This window comes from Poecilia reticulata, chromosome 17 (assembly GCF_904066995.2).
Source record: "Poecilia reticulata chromosome 17, P_reticulata-male-v2, whole genome shotgun sequence".
Taxonomy (NCBI): Eukaryota; Metazoa; Chordata; class Actinopteri; order Cyprinodontiformes; family Poeciliidae; genus Poecilia; species Poecilia reticulata.
In genome coordinates this window covers 7854452-7874923 of record NC_088846.1, presented here as the reverse complement: position 1 = coordinate 7874923, position 20472 = coordinate 7854452, and the positions used below count along the sequence as shown (strand labels likewise).

At 40.4% G+C, this 20472-nt stretch overlaps 1 protein-coding gene and 1 long non-coding RNA gene across 6 annotated transcripts in view; one reads left to right on the top strand and one right to left on the bottom strand.

The window, feature by feature from the left end:
- The first annotated feature begins 5516 nt into the window (after positions 1–5516).
- ctnnd2b (catenin (cadherin-associated protein), delta 2b) overlaps positions 5517–20472 on the top strand; it is a 176720-nt gene continuing 161764 nt past the window's right edge. For 4 of the 5 annotated variants that reach the window (XM_017310043.2, XM_081598154.1, XM_081598153.1 and 1 more), the window contains exon 1: positions 5517–5888. The gene's annotated coding sequence lies outside the window, so the exon portion shown is untranslated. The remainder of the gene's footprint in view (positions 5889–20472) is intronic. The other variant, XM_008433041.3, reaches the window with a different exon arrangement.
- Positions 12509–13767, bottom strand: LOC145547938 (uncharacterized). The gene is made up of 2 exons (XR_014084223.1): positions 12764–13767; positions 12509–12694 (listed from the first exon to the last, which is right to left on the bottom strand). It is a non-coding gene; the product is annotated as an uncharacterized LOC145547938 (long non-coding RNA).

Sequence of the window (20472 nt, the reverse complement as noted above, 5' to 3'; positions counted from 1 at the left end):
TCAATGCGTTTCATATTGAGTACAGTGAGTGAAAATAGGTGCATTCCAGTGTTTCCAAGATAATATAACACGACTAAATTGGTTAATTTAGGAAAATTACACTTTAATTGATGAGGAAAACTGGTGATAAATATGGCCAGAGCTGCCAACGAGGCATATACCGTAATTATTGATTTTGCGGTTTTCCACACCGCTGAAACTAAGTGAATTTGACTTTGTGCGTAATAATCGCAGTTAAATTGGAGTGCATGTAATTAAATACGTTGAAATTATTGGATCGTATTGGCCTGAATATGATTGATGTAATTATTATATTTTTGATATGATTTAATAAAAAAAAAACTTAAAATTAAATATTGTAAGTAATTCAATTTTCTTTAAATTCATTTTCAGAAATGCGTCTGAATTGGTCCTGTTTGTCTTGTAAAGGGTCTAAAGATGACATTTCATGATAATTGGGGGCCATATAAACCAAATTAAACAAAAAGGAGTCAAAGTTTTGACTGGGCCATTTTAGTAAGGGGAATGTTTTCCTTTTAATCTGTAGATTTGCTGCTGTTTTTATGATTATTGTCCTGATTCATGGCCACGCTTCTGATGTCTTCCAACCTTTCTCCATTTTGACAATTGCAGCTCTATAAAGCTTATTTTAGATTTCTTGAGTCAGTCCCACCTGCGGATGATCAATTAATTACTGCATATAATTAATAATGTCAGTTACTTCTATGTACTGAGTATATTCAAATGTAAATGTTTTCTCTCATACGATTGTTGTATAAATATGTAGATGTACTTATGATGATAATAATAGATCAACCAGTGTGGTAGTAAAAAAAAACACAAATAAAAAATGATTCAAACATTACACCTGAATGCAACAGAGAGGAAAACACTGCAGAATATACTGTAGCTTTATATGTACATTCATTAAATTAATGTGTGGCAGTTTGTGGTGTTTAATCTACCGTAATTAGTATGACTTTAAAAATAACTGTGTTCAGGCTGGTCAAAAAAGGAGCAAATATTGAGTAGTATAGATATTTCTTTCCTTAGTTTTTAACTAAAGTTGTATTTAATGGAGGAGGGTGTTTATCCTAGAAGAAGAATAACTAATTTCTGTGTTTTAGCTGGAAGCTCGTCACAAAAGAAAACGTACTTCTTAGCTATAAGGGAGAGTTATAAGATAAGAGACAAGATTCTGCAAAAAGTTTACAGGTACAAGAATGAAACAGGAAAGAAGTAAAAAATAAGACTGAAATAAATACTTTTACCCTTATTGTTACAAAAGAGTGTGAACTTCTGATTTTACGTCTTAATCCAAACCTACAGAGAATCCATCCATCCATCCATTTTCTTCCGCTTATCCGGGGTCGGGTTGCGGTGGCAGCAGCTTCAGAAGGGAGGCCCAGACTTCCCTCTCCCCAGCCACTTCTTCCAGCTCTGGAGGAGGAATCCCAAGGCGTTCCCAGGCCAGCCGAGAGACATAGTCCCTCCAGCGTGTCCTGGGTCTTCCCCGAGGCCTCCTCCCGGTGGGAGGTGCCCGGAACACCTCACTAAGGAGGCGTCCAGGAGGCATCCTGACCAGATGCCTGAGCCACCTCAACTGGCTCCTCTCAACGTGGAGGAGCAGCGGCTCTATGAGTTCCTCCCGGATGACCGAGCTTCTCACCCTATCTCTAAGGGAGAGCCCAGACACCCTGCGGAGGAAACCCATTTCAGCCGCTTGTATCCGTGATCTCGTTCTTTCGGTCATGACCCAAAGCTCATGACCATAGATGAGGGTGAGGTAGATCGACCGGTAAATCGAGAGCTTCGCTTTTTGACTCAGCTCTCTCTTCACCTACAGAGAATGTTAATTATTATTCTCTATAGCCACAGGATGGTGCTGCTGTCCGTTAGAATAGCACAGCTTCAGTTCTTGATCCTGCTAGTCTATTACCGCAAAAGCCACAATGTATGCAAGGCAGTTTCAGCGGATTATGGGGTCTGTTCTCGTAAAAATGCGTAATTAATTATAGAAAATCCTCCCTAAACCCTAAAGTAGGTGGGGTAAACGTTGGGATTATGTAAACTTACTGTCAACACTCAGCCCCACCGTGTGAGAAGCATTGTGTCCCGATGTGTCCCTGCAACTTGAACGAGCAACGCTTGCCATTTAAGCAAAGAAGATCATTTGTGTTTGTTTTTTTTTTTTCATGGATCAAAAACAACATAAAATGTCTTCCAGGCCCTCACTAGCCAATCAGGGTTGTCGGTTCTAACACCAATCAACTCTATTGGTGCTGGTGTTGCTGCATCAGGATTTAGAAGAAAACAGTGAAGTAATATTGTGAGGAATTTGATTCTCTCAACCTGCATGCACCTTGCTTCCTGTTTCATGTGTGCTGGCAACAGTTCTTCTTTATCTACTCTTATCCTCTTCACGATTTAGCAACCTCTAATCTGATTAGATGCAGTCTGAAGGTTCAGGCCGTAGTCATGGTATTGAATTCAGGATTATTTTTGCTAATTTCTGACTGCAACGTGAATTTGTTTAATGGACATGCATATTAAAGCCCACTTTTAAAAAAAAAAACTCAATTTGACCATTTACATTTCTGAACTGTAATCAGGCCTTTCAGACCGTTTTAGCACAGGATAAATAAAACTTGTACCAGCTTCAACCAGGTTCCAAGATCTTCTGCTTTTGTCTGGTCTTTAATGTTTTCACAATGTTCATATGTGTGTCTAATAGAGCAGATAAACTTGGCGCCAAGTTGTATCCTAAGATGAGCAATACACGTAAATATCCACGATTCTCTTTGAGGCATCTTGGCTGATTTGCTTTGATTTCCCATGATGCCACACTGTGAAGGAGCGTGTCAGAAGTCTTGCCTTAAAATACCTCCACAGGTCGGCCACCAAGTAAAAAAATACTCTTATTAATGAACCCAGTAATGTCTTACAAAGTAGATGGAAACATAATCTGGGCTTTCCCAAATAGCTCAAATCACAGCAGTTTTCCTGTATGAAAAGAAAGTAATTCAAAATTCTGTAAAAAAAAAAATTATTTCTCTTATGATTCAGACATTTAATAGAAATAATTTACTTGGGTAATCCTCACTGACCTCAAACAGGAAAAGTTTATAATGTCAGACAGTGAGAACAATAGAGTTATGCTGTGGGGGTTTTAATATAGTGTATGTAGATGCGTGATTTCAGCGGAGCATGCACAGAGATCTGATTAAGCGCAGACTTCATGAAACCTCCGGGCAGCGTCTTTCCACAGTCATGATGCCTTCCTGATGGACAATAAACAGCTTCACTGGAGCAGACAAGCGACTTGCTTAAGGGAATTCATTTTTCAGACGAGGTCAGATGAAACTTTAATGTCACCCACTGAGACGTCCGGTCATTAAAGCAGCAAAGACCCAAGCATTGCTAGGAAAGACTGCGGGAAAAGAAAAGGGTGAGACGACACATAAAGAGGAGTATGTACATTCAAATACAAGAGCATTGTTTCAGCGTACATGCATCCTCTTTATGTTTGGTAGGACTTCGTAGTTTGGTTTGTGTTAAAATTGCTACTTTCTGAGGCATCACAATGTGACATTTTGGAGGAGATGTGTGGTTAATCGGAACATCCACAGTCATTTCTTGCTCAGTGAAGCCAACGGTGCGTATGAGCACAAGCGCGTTCAAGATTTAGCTTGCCATTGATGCAGTTGGCTGTGTGGCATTTGAAAATAGCTTTCAGCTGACTGAACAATGAGCTGCTTGACAAAGGGGAACAGAGAGAGGAGAGCAGACAGAAAGAGACGGGAACGGATATAGAAAGAACCAGATTTGGACAAGATGAAGAGGATCTGCGTATCCTCTGATTTACTCCGTTCAGCTAGATTACAAACTTTTCACAGCCTCCTTTTGTTGTCCAAACCCGCCGTGTTAGAGGCTTTGTCCCGATTTGGCATGTGTGTCTGCACTTATTATGTTGTTCCCAGCCACTTCAGCACAGAAACAGGAGTTCCCTCTCCTCTGTTTTGGAGGCAGAGTGAGATTTGCGCGAGACATGCTAAAGGTGAGACCAGTCGGGAACACAACTTGTTGTAGCTAAACTTCATTCCATGCTAACAAGCTCCAATAATGTGCGATGGAGACGATGATGGACGCATTCCACAATGTAGAACAGGCACAGGAGGCAAGTGAAGGTGAATAATTGAATTTAAAAATATCAGAAAACATGATTTACAATCAGCAAGCGAGAGTGGGAACAAACGGGGGATACAGGGTACATGAGGATTACTGGAGAAACCAGCAGGAGGTTTCTCTGGTAATCTCTCCAGAGAGAGGGAGAGAACCATGGTGATAAATAAATAATAAATAGTAGATATCATCTAAAATAAGTGAGAATGGATTGATCTAAGGTAAAACGGAGACAAAGGAGATCTAAATCAAAACAAGAATAACAGACAATGATTTATCAAAACTATAAAACAACCCAGAATCCTGACCCTTGCAGGAAATAGTTATTTATTGTTTTGATGTTGGTGTCATGTGTCTTAGCACACTCTGCGGTTAATGAATGTGATAGTTTTTACCAATACCAAATGGAAAAACAGGCATGAAATTAGAACAAGTCTGACAGAAGGTCCTGCGTTGGGGTTCATTGAATGAAGGCATTTTAATGGGAATTTGTGCAACAGACTAAAACAAAACAGCTTAAAATTGTGGCTTTCAACATTTCTCCACAATGTACATTCAAATGTCCTGCTAGAAAAATAATCTCACCCTTTAAATGTTTTGTTCCAAGACTGACCTCTATTTAGCTCCATCTATCTTCCCTTGGCTTCAGACAAAAACCCATTCTCACAGCATAATACTGCCACCACTTTGTGTCTCTGTGTTCAAGGCGATGCAGTGTTAATTTTCCACTGCGTACAAAACGACACTGTGGTGAATAAATGTCGTTGTGTTAGAAAAAGGAGCAGAGGCACTCACTGCCATTCTAAGATCCCCTTTGTCGTTGTCTTAGATCAGTCTATTCTTAGTTAGAATGATAGGACTAAAAAGTTTTTGGAGTCTTTTGTCACCACTTCTTTAATCTTAAACTAGTCATGTTATTATTTTCAGAACCAGTGGATATTAAGGATTCTTATCCCCCCCCCCCTCCACATTTACACTTTTTCAATCATTTGGTTTTGATTTTACATGAGTTTAATGTTATACTGTTCCAGAAACTAAACTTTAGACCAGAACTCTGAATGAGATTTATTTATTTATTTATTTATTTATTTATTTATTTATTTATTTATTTACTGTCCAGTTGAATGCCGAGGCTCCTTCTGCAGAGCTCTCCTCCTGTTTCCCAGCTGTTTCTGTGCCTCTCATTTCCTTTCCTTATAGCATTCCCTTCCGTCACCAGTGAGTGGCGCTGTTGACACTGGTACCCGAGCCGTCTGTCAGTCTGTCTTGCAGGGATGGGGTGAATAGGAGAGAGGGGGGGGGGGCGGGGGGGTATTTTATTGTAAGCTATAGGAGAGGAGAGAGAGAGTGAGAGAGATAGGGAGGGGAAGCACCTCTGCCGCTCTCCTTGCCTCCTCTCCTGTGCGCAGTGCTCCGGCCCGACCGCTCCTACCTTCCCTCCTCATTTCCTCCCCACAGCTGTCTCTCTCTCTCTCTCTCTCTCTCGTGCGCGCGCGCTCTCTCTCCCCCTTTCTGATGCTGGCTCTCCTTCTCTCACGCCACCGAGCCGGAGGAAACCCTTGGCAGGGCTGGAATGACTGACTACCTGTTTTGCATGGTCTGAATTTTCGGGGTTGGGGGGGGAGTGGATTCTGCGCGTCGGCAAGGAGGAGAGTCGAGAAGGAAGAAGGGAGCCTCTCCATCCCCGGGGGAGATTTGATTTTACAGTAAGCACACGCAATGTCATCCCAGCTTCCTCTTTTCGCTCGTCTCGCACCTCCCGTCTACGCTAACGCTTGACGGCGCGGGGCGGGGGGGATTGCTAGAATATGACAGCCTGTTGGGAATATGGCCGGATGTTGAATTTCTACTTGGGAGTGTACGCCAGATGTTGTTTTTTATTTTTTATTTATTTTTATTGGTGTGACGCGAATTATGCTTTTCTTTTCTTTTCTTTTCTTTTTTCTTGTTATGATGTGCTGAACGAGAAGAGGTGTGTTTGCATTGATCACCCACCCCCTCACCTTATTGCATCTCAGCTGGCTTGTGCATCAATCCATCCGAGGCCGAGGTGTGTGTGTGTGTGTGTGTGTGTGTGTGTGTGTGTGCGTGTGTGTGTGTGTGTGCGCGTGTGTGTGCGCGTGTGTGTGTGAGACAGAGAGAGGTGGTGGGGGGCGTCGGGGGACGGAGTGATGAGGGGGTTATGGCTGCAGCTAAAAACGCTAGTACTTTGTGATTGACCTAAATATGAGCGATATTTGTGAGATTATCACGCGTGACAGCGGCCCCGGCACGCGCTGGCTGCACGCCTTTGTGCAGCCCTTTGCATTGGGGACGCCTGGACGCTGGGAAATGTTGTTTCCATCGGCCATCTCTTGAAGCATGTGCACGGTTGAAGTGCACCTTGTGCGCTGTGGCTCCGGCCTGCCTGCCTGCCTGTGTGCAGCTCCGTGATGATGAACTAGAAAACACACTTCCGTTGTCTTTGTAATCAGTCTCAGGCTGTTATTTATTTATTTATTTTTAACTCCCTGATTTTGGAGAAATGAATCCCATTCATTGTATCTCCAAGATGACTGTGTTTGAAATCTTGATGTTCGCTGTGTGTAATGTCTGTAAATCGGTGTACATGGAGGCTCTTTGTGTATTCTGGGTTAGCTCTGCCTTTCAGTTGGATGTATTGCATCATGATCCTCACACAGACGCTGTGTAGACTGGGTAACGGGGTCTAATAAGACTCAAACGTGATGCATAACATGCAAAAAAAGGGTCATATGCTGGCTTGCAAATATTCACAGTTGGTTATTTTGGTCATATTACATCCACAAGTGTCTTTTGATTAGGATTTTAGACCAACACAAAGAAGTGCATACGTGTGACGTGTAAAGATAACAACGCTCGTCTTTTAGTGATATCAGATTTAAACAGCAACCTTGTCACATAATCTCCACTGGATTAAGTTGGGTACTTTGAGTGGACCAGGATTTTCCCCGGGTTTCACAGCATCTCCCCATCAAATCAGACAAAGGCAGCATGATGCTTCCACCGCCACGTTAATGATTGGCATGTTGTGTTTGTTTTCCAACACTCAAAAAACTATTTTGCACGTTGGCCTCATCTGACCAGAGCATCGTCTTCCTTGTGTTTAAAGGGCTTCTGACGGCTTTTCCAACAATCTTTCCACACTTCCACAAAGTGTGCTGTTTTAACTTAAGAGCTTCAATTGGTCTTTAAAGTCTCTGCAGATCATCTGTATTTATGCTGAGATAAAAGAAGGTGGAGTCTATAAAGATTCAGGGCTTCACATCAGTGCCAGATTAAAAGATTCTGGACTGCTTTTGAAAAAATACTTGGCTATTCTACATTAGATATTCTATAAAACAGTTTCTGAGTCATAAAGTCTTTATATTACTTGTGAAAACACAAATTAAGTTTAGCCACTGCTAAATTTTTTGGTTTTTTTTTTTGCAAAATGACAACCTTAGACTGCAAAATTATTAAAGCACAGTCTTGGAGTTTTATAACACATTTACTCCAACTGTTTAAAAAGAAAAACACTTTAGGATTCATAATTTTTGCCCAAATAGTGTGAAAATCTAATCTAATCTAACCTCATTTTTATAATATTAAAATGTCTCATTTAACGAGCCTGATTGTTAAATCGCCAATCATAACTCGGTCCTAGCCAGACAGAAATCCTGTTTGATTATAGATCTTTTAAAATTTGAGCTACTGCTTTTATGAGCTTGTGATGAGGATTTTAATTCATTGGAGATGTCAAATAATGATAACCTTTACCTTTAAATGTCACTTTTCCCTTAATTAGCCATTTGGCTCAGAAACTAGTGAATGGTCAACAGATTTGTTCACATAACATGCTTCAGACAAAGCCAGGAAAGATGCGTTCAGTATGTTGTGTAAAATATAAAATACTTTTGCTTTCCGAAGTCCTTGGGCAGGCCTTACTTTGGATTCCTTTCTGTGAAGGCTTCACACCAATTTGCCCTTCAACAGTTCATACCTTGATTTTATATTCATGAAGAGGAATTTTGTAAACAAACTCTCGCGTACTCCTGTGCTGAACCGTTGCGGTTCATTTTTCTTGTTAGTTAAATATTTTATATACATTGATTCATATTCATAAACATATTCAAATCTTAGCTATAACTTTTTTTTAAATGTATTTTTCTCCTATTTCCACTGATTGTGGTTCTGATCCATGTTGGGGGCAGTCAACTTTAATATGAGATATTGTAACCTCTGACCTCTGGGGATGGAAAATCAATTAGAGTTACTTAACCATGTTTCCTTGAAATAGATTCTAAGCAGACTATTAAAAAAAATCACTGTTAACCAACACTTGTCAAAGCAAAAATGTCACCAAGGCGGGTACAAACCGATAAATATTTGTTACATCACGTCCATATAGGAGACAACTGCAGGCGGCTCTGCTAATCCCAAAACTAGAAAAATATGAAATTGAGAAAAGGTCAAAAGGATCAACATCCTCATATGAAAAAAGGATATTCTTCATTATTTGCTTGTAGTAAACACTTTAATGCCAACATTTATTTCCCCATGTACCAAACTCTAATAGGACTCAAATGGCTTACTTCCAAAGCTATAAACTACAGCAAGTTAGCTTAGCAAGTGTTTCCCCTCTGGAATAAAACAGTTTAAAAATATATATATCTAAAATACAAAGTAAAAATTGCAATTTGTGATCAAAACTAGATTCCAATGTGATGGGAAAAAATACTACACATTATCCAGAAGGAGATGTCCTTTCCATACATTTGCTCACAGATATATAGTCACCAAAAAGATTTTTTGTCAAGAGTCTTTGACCCCTTTTAACTCTTGTGGGAGCATGATCTTAATGTGGAGGGTCAATGGACAGTCTGGTTGCCACAGCAACAGTACTTTGTTCTCCTTTTGGTTTTGGTTTTTTAATTCTCTTAAAGAGGTGTTGGAAGTTCTTCCTGGTTCTTTTGTGACCTCCTGGATTAGTTGTTCTGGATTAATTTTCATAGGCTGAGCAATCCTGTGAAGGACTGACACTTTAGCATGTTTTGTTGCTTTTGTTGATAACGGCTTCTCTTTTGCATGAGCAAAGTCCAAAAACCTTAGAAGTGCCTCTGTAACCCTTTTCATACTGGTAAATGTCGGTGGCTGTCCGTCATCTGTTCTTCCTTTAGCTCGTGTTGCCAGTGAAGTTCTATTTTACTGGTTTGAATGACTTTGACAAGTGAATTGAGCTTAGCTTTATGTGTGACAGAAATACTAAAACAGAATCAAACACAAACTGTCTCTTCTATCTTTTGTGAACCCCCAGAGAATCTCCCCATCTAGGTTTGGAACCACTAACTAGCATTTTAAGACCTATTTTAACCACAAAAATAATAAATGCTTTTGTTTTGCGACCGTTTTTTTTAGGTAGCGCTCATAAAGAGACAGTTTGTTCGCCGACTGCTTTAAGCTACGTACTCCGCGTCTCGAAGCGGGGCTGTAAAAGCACACAGGTGAAGCCGCCAGCCGCTGTTCTCGTCACACAACGTTGCACTGATCAAAGAGCTTCTTTTCCCTAATGCTGCGTTCCCGTAACACTCTGAGGCACCAGAAGCCAGAAGTCTTGAGAGTACAATTCATCTGTTAGACTGGGACAAGAATAAAACCCCCAACATCTCCCCAACCACCGCCTCCCGCTTTTCCAGCCCCATTCTCTCAATTCTTTTCTCCCTAATTGCCAAGGATTCATGGTAGATGGTAGAGTGACCGGTGGAGCCATGTCCCTGGAGGGAGAATCTGGAAAAGCGATGCACTCGGCCAACGGTCCAGGGAAGCCCTCTGAAGCACGTTGTCGTCTCATTCAAAAGGTTCACCTTCGCTTGTTCGCTTGACTTCATTAAGTTTTTATGATCAGATGAGGCATTTGTAATGTGGACAAACTTCAAAAAACTTTTGCTGTCTTTATTCAAAGTGTTTTGAGGCGATGAGTGCTCACTGTAAATTCAGTCTGTCTCACAAAATATACCACAAATAATTCACCATCCCATAAGGTTTTATTGGATGTACGTTTCTGTGATAATGCGTTGAGTCTAACGGTCGACTCTATTTCAGCTCAGCGTTTCTTCACGTTGGCGGCATATAATCACCCACACCGCTGGTAAATCTGACATAATACCAATAATGTATTTCATTTCCACTAGATAATCCTTAAGTCACGAAGCGGTTCTCCTCCCTCTACTTTTAGTGCAAACGCTAAATAACTTATGAACATCCATAGTCTAACGTGATATAAAATGACAATGAGGTACAAGTGAGATTCATTTTGTTGCAAAACCAGTCACTATGTGAACCAGCGAACCATATGTCTAACCTGATAATCTCTGTTGATAACCTTGTTCAGGAAAGGAGACACGGGGGGTGGCAGGGGGGGTGGGGGTGGGGGGGCGGGGGCTGTGTGTTGCCGGGTCTTTGTATTCCAGTCATGACAGAACCTGATTCATATCGCAGCATGCGGCTCTCCTCTTTGCATCGGTGTTGCCTGGTCAACAACTTCTATTTTTTTTTTAAACTGTAAAATCACTGCAAGCAGAAAAAAACAGTTGGTGGAAAGGGGAGCACAAGTGGGGAGGGGGCGCCTCATTTTTAGTAAAAGGTTTGGTTCCTGCAGAGTTTCTGCTTCCACCATCATGATTAAAAATGCCGTTACTGTGAAACCCTGTTTGTTAGTTCTCAAAAACAAACTTGTTTTCAGTTGGACTTCAGACTAACATTGAGTCGTTTTGTTATGTAGATTTAGTCATGAGGCACTACGGCAGATCGACGGATTTGCAGATATGTTTTTTTTTTTTCGATTCTTTTTTTGACGCCTTCACCTTTTAAAAATGAATACTATGAAACAGTACCTGCCTCCTTGCTGATTTTTATATCAGACAAATAAAATTCTCTTTTCGTTTGAGGATTTTATTTGTTGAGCTATCCAAACCAATCTAGCACGTGAAGAAGCAATTAACCCACCCCGAAAAAAAAAAAAAATTGCCCCAACAATATCCATTACATGTTTACGCTGCATTGTAAGACTCCATCCTACTTATTGGAGAGAATTTGTCTCGGTTTCTTTCCTGCTGCATGGCCCAAAGTGTGCTTCAGTTTCAGACCATAAAGTGATGACTTGACATTCTTCTCCAGGATTTTCAGTGGAGAGCAGAATTCGGTTCCAGCAACTACAGGAAGTTGTCCATGCCCCGAAGCGTTACCAGCACCATATTTGTTGGAGTGATGCAGTTTTTTTTTTTGTTTTTGTTTTTGTTGGTCCAGAAATGCTGTTAATTCAGATGTAACAGTACACACGTCTTCAGAAAGGTTACATACGACAGACTTTTGTATTTTTTTTGGTCAGTAATAATGAACACTGACCTTCACTTAGTGCAGGGGTGTCAAGCTCATTTTCATTTTGGGTAATATATTGACAAAACCAATTAAACTGTTAATATATCAATAAATAGCTGTTCCTCCTGGATTTTGTGATTGTTTTAGGGGAGGATGGGTTTTTGTGGCAATCAAAATGACAGATTTTGTGGTGCCAATTTAGAAATATTTGTAAGGAATTTTTGCAATATTTGCGCTAATATATGATGTTAAATGTGACTTTTTATTAATCGCCGTATCAGTTACGGACTATAACTTCAAGTAAGGCTGAGGCATCAGTCACTTAAACTCAATATTTTTGACCAATTTTGAGAACATTTGCTGCAAAATCAGAAAGAAATGTGGAGATTTGTTGATTTTGTGAGAATTTTGCAGATTTGTGAAAAACTAGAAGGACGTATTGATGTAATTTGGAGCCTAGAGGGCCACACAGAAAGCTACGGCGGGCCAGATTTGGTCCCCCCGGGCCTTGAGTTTGACCTCAGTCACAATAAAACTGAGGTTCTATTGAGGTTCTATTGTGACCTCAGTTATCCATGAGTTATCATGAATAACTCCTCCATGACACCTCATGGATGAGTTATCAGATGTGCTCTTTAGAGCGTTCACTGATTTCTAAATAATTCTATTTTTAACCCTTCCCTGCCTGATATATTTCAATGACTTCTAATCTTTTCTTGAACTGGTAAGACACTTTGCTCATTGAAATATTCTATGTTGTCAGGCGAGTCCTATTCTAGTCATTTCTGAAACATTTAACTGTGACAAACATTAAAAGCACATGACGTCTGTAAATCAAGACAGTGTGAGTATGAACTAACTTCAATTTAAACCGTTTTTGCAAGATAAAGTGTTAGCTACTAAAACAGCGCTCAGTTTTGGTCCTGATCTGAATATAGGCCATTAGAGCTGATCCGTTTGAGTGGCCTCATTGTTTATTCATGACGGGATTTACGTTTATTTTTTTTTCATACATATCATTTGATTCTTAAAAGTGAGGAATCGCGTGGCTTCTCCAGCCACATCAGAAACGTCGAGCTCCAGATGAACCGATCTTCATCTCCAGCTGATCATTTACCAGCAGGAGAAAAGAGACACGCTGTAATGGAAGCAGTTGAATAACTACTTTCTGAGTGTGTGTAATTGGATCTAGTGACAGAGGCCTTACCGTGCTGACGTTGACCTTTGCTGTCTGCGTGGGACGGGACATGAACACCTGCAGCACCGTCCAGTCACGGAGCTCAGGTGACTTATTGACTGTAAATCCCCATCTTCTCTCTTCAGCATCCACTTGTGAGTCGGGGTGGTCCACTAATGGACGATTTTTGAATAACAGCAGCACTTTGCCTTTCTGTCTGAGCCACTGGGTGGCTTAGCCTTTCTTTTAGCCTGAACAGTGAGACTAGCTTGTGTGGACAGGATAATGGCAGTTTTTATTATTATTAATATATATGGTGTTTTTCCTGCTCTTTCAGAATAATACAAAAACAAATTCTCCTGCAAAATCACTTGACATCTGTTTTTCTTCCATTTTTTCCCCCGTCGTGGGTAAAAACAGACGTATCTGTCCCATTTTGCGCAGTAAAATGAAGACATTTAGTTCAGCTTCATAAACACACAAAGCAGGCCTCCTCCTGCTCAGCCAGAAGGTCGCAAAACTATTTTAATCACTGCAGCACATCAGTGAATTCATGGTTAATTGACAGGAGTCTTTCGTCTCTGCGTTTAGCCGTGAACGCGCCACGCTCTCTCTGTTGTTCCAACCCAGCTTGCCGTTTTTTTTTTCTCTCTCTCTCTCTCTTTCCGTCTCTGGCAAAACTCGGAAGCCTTCGCGTTCCTTCGCCGCTGAGGGAGACCGTAGCGCTCCTCCTACTCCACCTCTCGTCGCACTGCTCGCCCAATCAATCCCCCACGGAGGCGAGCCGAGCGTTGCCAAGCCCGTGGTTTGCCAAATTGCGGTTGCCCGGGCAACGTGAGCTACATTTTTTTTTTTTTTTTTTTTTTGAGTTTTTTCTGTGATGTCAGCACAGGTGCGTGGCGGCCGTGATTTGGACCGCAACAGGACCGGCCCTTGTTGGAGATAATGAGCTGGACTCCGCTGTCATGACAATGACTCTTTGTGTCTGTGAGCGGAGGTCAGGCTCACAATTAGCTCGGAGTGTGTCAGCGAGGCGGTGAGTGGGCTGGTTCTGGACTTCCGCACAATATGCCAACAAAACACATTCAAGTTTGCGGCTGTGAACCTGACAAGTTTGACGTGCCCGAGCTCTTTGTGTGTGTGTGTGTGTGTGTGTGTGTGTGTGTGTGTGTGTGTGTGTGTGTGTGTGTGTGTGTGTGTGTGTGTGTGTGTGTGTGTCTTCCCACGATACAGTTGAGTACGAAGTTTATTCCGGTCGCGATAAGTATGTTTGCTGGACGATAAATTGTCCCAGTAATCATTGCGATATGTGATAATATTGTTGTTTTGGACACAATTTTCAAGCAATATAGTGATAATGGCAAAAATAAAGCAAGTTTGCCTTCTGAGACACCAATACATTTTAATGTTGCAAAGAACAGTTAACACTTGAACTGGAGGATATTTCAAATAGGCTATGCTAAATAAAATATGACAACCGAAAAAAAAGTAAAAAAAAAAAACAACAACAAAAAAACATGTAACAGAAACCATAAATGGAATGTAAACCAAATTAATAATCAAAATGGAAATTATTGTTTTAATTTACAATTGCTTATTGCAACAGGGTTTTAAGTATGTTGTTGATTGCTTTTAATAGGGTTTGACTGAGTGTAGATCAGATTCCCAGTAAAATGTAAATGGATGAGAGCCGGGATACACACATGCACACACTCACTACATCTACATTAACAGAGCTTCTTCCCTCCTTTCACAGCTAAATTTGCTTCTTGTTTATGTACAAATACAGTGCAAAATACTAAATACTGTATTGTGCTTTTTAAACAGTGGGAGGAAGCTGGGGTACCCTGAGAAAACCCATTTCTACGCTGGGAGAACTTTACCTTACCTGAAAAAAAGAATAAAAAAGAGCAATATGTTGAAAAAAAATAGAACTAGAATATTTCAAGAAGTGTACATATTTCATCACTATTTAGATTATTTAGCAGTGCTACAGTAAAACGTGAGAGAATTAGCTTTTAATTGGACCTCATTCATATTTAACGCGGCAGATCCCTTATTCAACTTTAAATAAGGCATCAAGGTTAACTCCTTACGATAAACGTCTGCTTGTTATGGGCTTTAAAATCCCTGCCTACTACTGCTCTTTATTTACCCTCCTTAATTCCAGCAGATTGCTCTGTCAGACACACCGACAAGCCTTTTTAGATACATTTACCAGCACACTCCATTATCCTGACATGAGATGTGGTTCTTGTAATATGTATGCTCAGCGTGCCCTTGTTTCCTTGTGTGTGTGTGTGTGTTTCGGACTTGGTAGGTGTTGGAGGACCGTCAGCTGCAGCCTGACAGCCGCTCTTTGTTCTCACTCTTCAATGTAAGTGGGCCTTACATAATTACAAATGAGCTTCTTATCCATAATGCTGTAAAAAAAATACAAATAAAATAGAGAGAGAGAGAGTCGTCCTGTGCAGATTTTGGAGCTAAAAATGTATAAAACAGAAAATAAAAAAGAGAAATGAACTGCACCCTGTTTACACTATATTATCGTCATGACCCTGAGGAGAACAGGCTTCTCTATGTGTTACGCGACGTCTGTTGTCAGGAGGAGATACGTTTTGGAAGATATTTCTAGAGATGCAACAAGCTGTGGACCAATGGTTTCCGGATTGGCTCTAATCCTCAATCAGCAGGTTGGGTCATAATTTATTTTCGTTTTCATCAAAAATTCATAAAGATCTTTGGGCTGGAAAGGCATCAACCAATTGCGACTTTCTTTAGGTTAATAGAAGTCAGGTCAGTAAGTTAGAATATTATTTATACAAATTCTGGATGTGAATTAATTTCATACTTAGCGATGGGTAGTTTACAGAGTGTTTGTTTCTGTTAATTTGGACGATTATGGCTTACAGTTGGCGGAAATCAAAAATGTTATTTCCAGTAAAGACATTTTTTAAGGCTTTTAATAGAATAAGGTTGTGTTGCGGCCTGCGCAAATCACGAGGAAAGACTGCTGACCTAACAGTTGTCCCACATGCAGTCATTGATAAGGACGTTGACATGCAAAAGGTCAAAAAACATGTCAAAAAATGTTATAATTTTGGCAAAATGTCCTATTCAACAAAATCAGTGGAAAGTTAAGTGGAAGGAAAAGTGTTGCATTTTCATATCTTGTAAGCAGCAATTGTCAAAATGAACAAATAGATCATTTGGGTCCAATAAATAAATAAATAAAAAAAACGAGTTTCACCCCTTGAACTGAATTACTTAAATAAACTTTCTTTTCGATGATACTCTAATTTACTGAGCTGCAGCTCCATTATGTCTTTGCTCTAATTACTTCATTTCTTTGTTGGGTTTAAAGTCTGTTATTTAACCCGAAGCACATTTTCTCTCTTTTACGTACCTCAGTGCTCTGCTAATCAAAACTTCACAATCAGACAAAATTCTGAGCGTGACATCAGCCACGTAACGCCACATCGGTGCACTTTAAGATGTTTCACAGTTAGCGGGGCACTGTTTGGTGTTGGTGGGTAGCAAGTGGTTTTAAAATGTTAACATTCTCCACCACTTTAACACAAATTAGATTTTTGATTTTTAATTTTTTGGTTTAATATTTTAACCCACTTCCATTGTCCGCTGAACAAGGACGTTGCGAGACGCATTTTATTCTTTGCCAAGTGCGACTTTCTCGCATTGTTTCCCGTTTGTGGCTCCGTTGTTGCTGACACATCAGAGCAGTTTGTGTCGGCTCTGCTGAAAGCTGCATGATTTCTTTGTATTCTGTCGCTCCAGGCTGCGTCCTTGATTGTTCTCTGAGCAGTAACGTTTTGAGCGCGTCGCTGAAACAGAACTTTGAATGCGTGAAAATTGACCACTCAACCAATTAAACCTTGAGAAGGTTGAAAAGTTCTTCGCAATGGCAAGCTCGCTGGATCTGGTCTTCCTGTAGGAGTCTTTTGTTTAGTCTTTTTTTGTTTTGTTTTGTTTTTAAATCATTCTGTATTCTTTAAATGACATTCTTGTTTGCCTGCAGCTCTCATTAGTTTTTTAACCTTCTGCAGGCATTTGCTGGCTGGCAGATTCTCTGTACGCGTGCGGCAGAGGAAGTGGCGGCTCTGGCCCGCGCGCTTCTCGCTTTGTCTGGCTTTTAATGCCTCTTCATTCACCGCTCTCGCATCCAGCCAGCGCCCCGACATCAGCTAATCCTCCTCTTTATCTTAAAGGTTTGCTCAGCACTTTGCTGTCGCATTCAGAAGGCTTTCCAACCCAAGATTTCGCGGAGCACGCCTCGTATAGGTCGCTCTGCTGAGGTCGCTGGATGTTGGTATACTTTAGGGTATACATTTATGACATTTCAGCTGTGCTCTTAAATTGATTTGTAAGTCCAGATGAAAGTATTGGTCAGATTGTTACAGAACGCCCTCTGTGACCCGTCGCTTATGCTTTTGTGCAATTGAGAGCTTGACATTTTAGCTTTATTGTGGAATTGTTTGCAGATATTTTATAGCTAAGTCCTACTTTATATTGACAAAACATGTCACAGAAAAATTACTTTATGTGCGTATAGAAGCAGTTGCAGCTGAAGACGGCCATTACAAATAAAAACGGAGCGTATGGGTAAGTAAATAAATGAACCGATGTCACATCCTTTATTGGATGGTGGATTTTCGTTTTGTTTTGCTTTAGTTCAACATTTTTCTTTCTCTATACATTTTACTTTCATGACTAGCAAAGTGAATTCTTTCCTGTCTGGTTGTAATTCTTGATTTTTCTAAAGGAAAGGGGGAAAAAAAATCAGAAAACAGACAAGCTGAGTTATATTTAGTACATATAAATATAACTCAGCGATTTTTTTCTTTGGCGACAGTTGTTGCTGATTAGTTGGGAGACTTGGGGGAAATACAAGCCAAGGTTTGCAGAGCACAAATCTGACTGGGGAAGCCAAACCTGATGGATAGATGTAAATACTGGGCAAATTAAGAAAAAACCCCCCATGATTTTCATGATATTCATGAAGGCCCAAAGACTTGGTGCAGGTTCACTTTAGGGACTCTAAAGATAAAACAAGAGCTAAGAGAAGGTTTTATATCATATAAGCTTTGTGTTGGGCCTTAATATTACTTTTGTTTCACTTCACAATTTTGTGCTACTTTTAAAAAAAAATCAATTTTATGAAATCCAGAAGCGTACATCAATATTTGTGGTTACAAAAAAAAGTTCAAAACATTATATTTCAAAAACATCTTTACTACTGAAGGTCTGTACCTCTGTCTGCTACAGCTTTTTTTTTTCTGACCTATAAATCCACGATAAAAAAACACCTTTTTTTTTTCCTTCCTCTGGAAATAGTTTATGTTGCTGTGCTGTACATAGGAAACATTAACCGAGGTAATTAGCTGGAAAGATCTCGTTATGAGATGCTTAGGCGCAAAAGATTCGGTGCAAATAATGAGGGTGTTGTTTCCAGTCGCTGCCTCCGAAACAAACCCCTTCGCCCTCCACCTTCCCTCCAACTCACAAGGCCACACCCGCCCCGTCGGGTCTCCGCTCCGGGTTTGGGATTAACCGGACGCAGGGTCGTCATTGATCCGTCCACATGGACACACACAAACACAGATCCGATCTTACCCACTGTTAACGAATGAGCTCATAAAGTTTCATCAGATTCATACTTACTGCCAAATGACATGATTATATTTAACCCCAAGCTGCCTTCATGAGTATGGAAACTTATTATGTTACAGATGGATTTATTTTTTTTTATTTGGCATCAGCTCATCTGGGACTCTGCAGAGTTTTTTTTTTCTTTTCTTTTTTTTGCAGTGACCAAAATGATATTTTAAACAGCTTTGGTGTCAGACAGATAAGAGGACATGCACACGTGGGAAATGGTTGAAAGTGAAATGAAATCAGAGGTGCTTTTTATAGCTGGTGTGAGACGAGCTTTCAGACTGAACTTAAGCGACGGTTTGAAAAAAAACAAACTTCTCTGCCCCATATAGCTTCCTGTTAGTCATTTTCCTGGAGATATTCTCTTGAAATCCATTCGGCTAACGCTCTCTATAAGCCACAGGTAGAGAACAGACAGAACCGGCTTCCGAGGACGACTTGAAGGAAGTGTTGTGTTTTTTTCTCGTAGAGCTTTTTAAAGTTTGAATTGTAAGGAGTTGCCAGGTTGAGCTGGTGACTAAGCAGTATGTCTGAGTGATTAAGAGAGTTCCTTGGCTGCAGGTCAAATCACTGTGAAGTTTTCCCTCCGCTGGCTAACATATTGTACTCCATGTGCTTCAGCATTGCAGCCCAGCTCTGGGAATTCCTTCACTGGGCTTCTCTCAGCTGCTGGTGTGACATAAAAAGTGTGTCCTTACGTATCGTAGCCTCCAGGCTGAATTAATGAATGTCATTGATTTGTTGCAGTTATACAACATTGTGTCCCGAGCTAAATGTCTTTCCAGCTTAATTAATGGAAACCATTGATCATACTATGATAGGCTTAATGGAGTTTTTTTTTTTTCTTTCTGGCGTTACGTTGATGTTTCACCGTAGGCACATTTCACTGCTAGTATCTTTAAGTTGCAAAAGATAACAAGGTTTATGAAATTGCTTTTTGAAGTCTTTATCGAGTCTTGAACATGGCTCCTACAAATGGTCTGGAAAAAATCTGGGAGTGTGGAACTACTTAGTCTTTCTCAACACTACGGCTTGATTCTCATCTCCCTTCACTGCTGCATCTGGGATTTCTGCCATTGAAGTGGATTTCTCCTGTAGAAAGCCAATCGTTGAACAGAAGAAGTAGTGAACAAAGATGTTTTTTGTTTTAGAATTGTAGTCACCTGTAGTTTGGCAAAGGCAGCGGAGGAAGTGAACAACGCGTTCTCTCTTTGCAGTGGAGGAACGGTTGTTTGTAGCACACACAATTTCCGGTAAGCTTCATAGCATCAAAATGGTGTATTCCATACTTCCTGGCCCAACGTTAGCATTTGGGTATAATTTAAAAAATTTTTTTGTTTCTCAATAGCCGAGGGCCCCTACCCTCTCTGCAAAGCAAAGCGTAGAACAATGGGCTGCTCTTCACCAGGCTAGGACTTAGCAGTCTGGAAAAGAAAACAGAGAATAGGAATACTTGTATTTTCAGATTTACTTCTCTGTACATTTATTCATCCAGACTGCTGATGTGATAGAAGTTCAGCTTGAGAAGAAATCAATGTGAGTTTGAATTATAAATATAACGTCAACAGCTCATGTGGTGGGTTACAGGGAATCGTTCTTTTACGATTACCATGATGTGATTTGGTATTTCAACCTGTTGGGATGGTTTCCTCTAGTGCAGGTTAAAGATCAGAAGATCAAATTAAAGAAGCTTTGTGATCTCATTGGCACTAGAAATGACTATTGATCCTGGTCATAACTAATCTGACAGGATCTATTTTTCATCTCTAACAGAAGGAGAGTAAAACCATATTGCAGCTGTGCTCAATTCGTGTTGCTAGCAGTAGCCCGCTAACTATTTGTTTGTGGGACTCGAGTTCCCACAATATTTCTATGGATGAAGCTCTTGTAAAGATAAAGTCTGACTTGTAAATAATTATCCAGCTGCTTTCGGCAGGTGACCTCATCTGGGGAAGTTAGTGTGTAGTATTATCGTAGGAAGTGCTTTAAGCCTTCCACCCTGTTGTATCTATGTTTGAAACTCTTATTTTGAAGTTAAACATAAAGTAGTTCTTCAGGTGAACTGT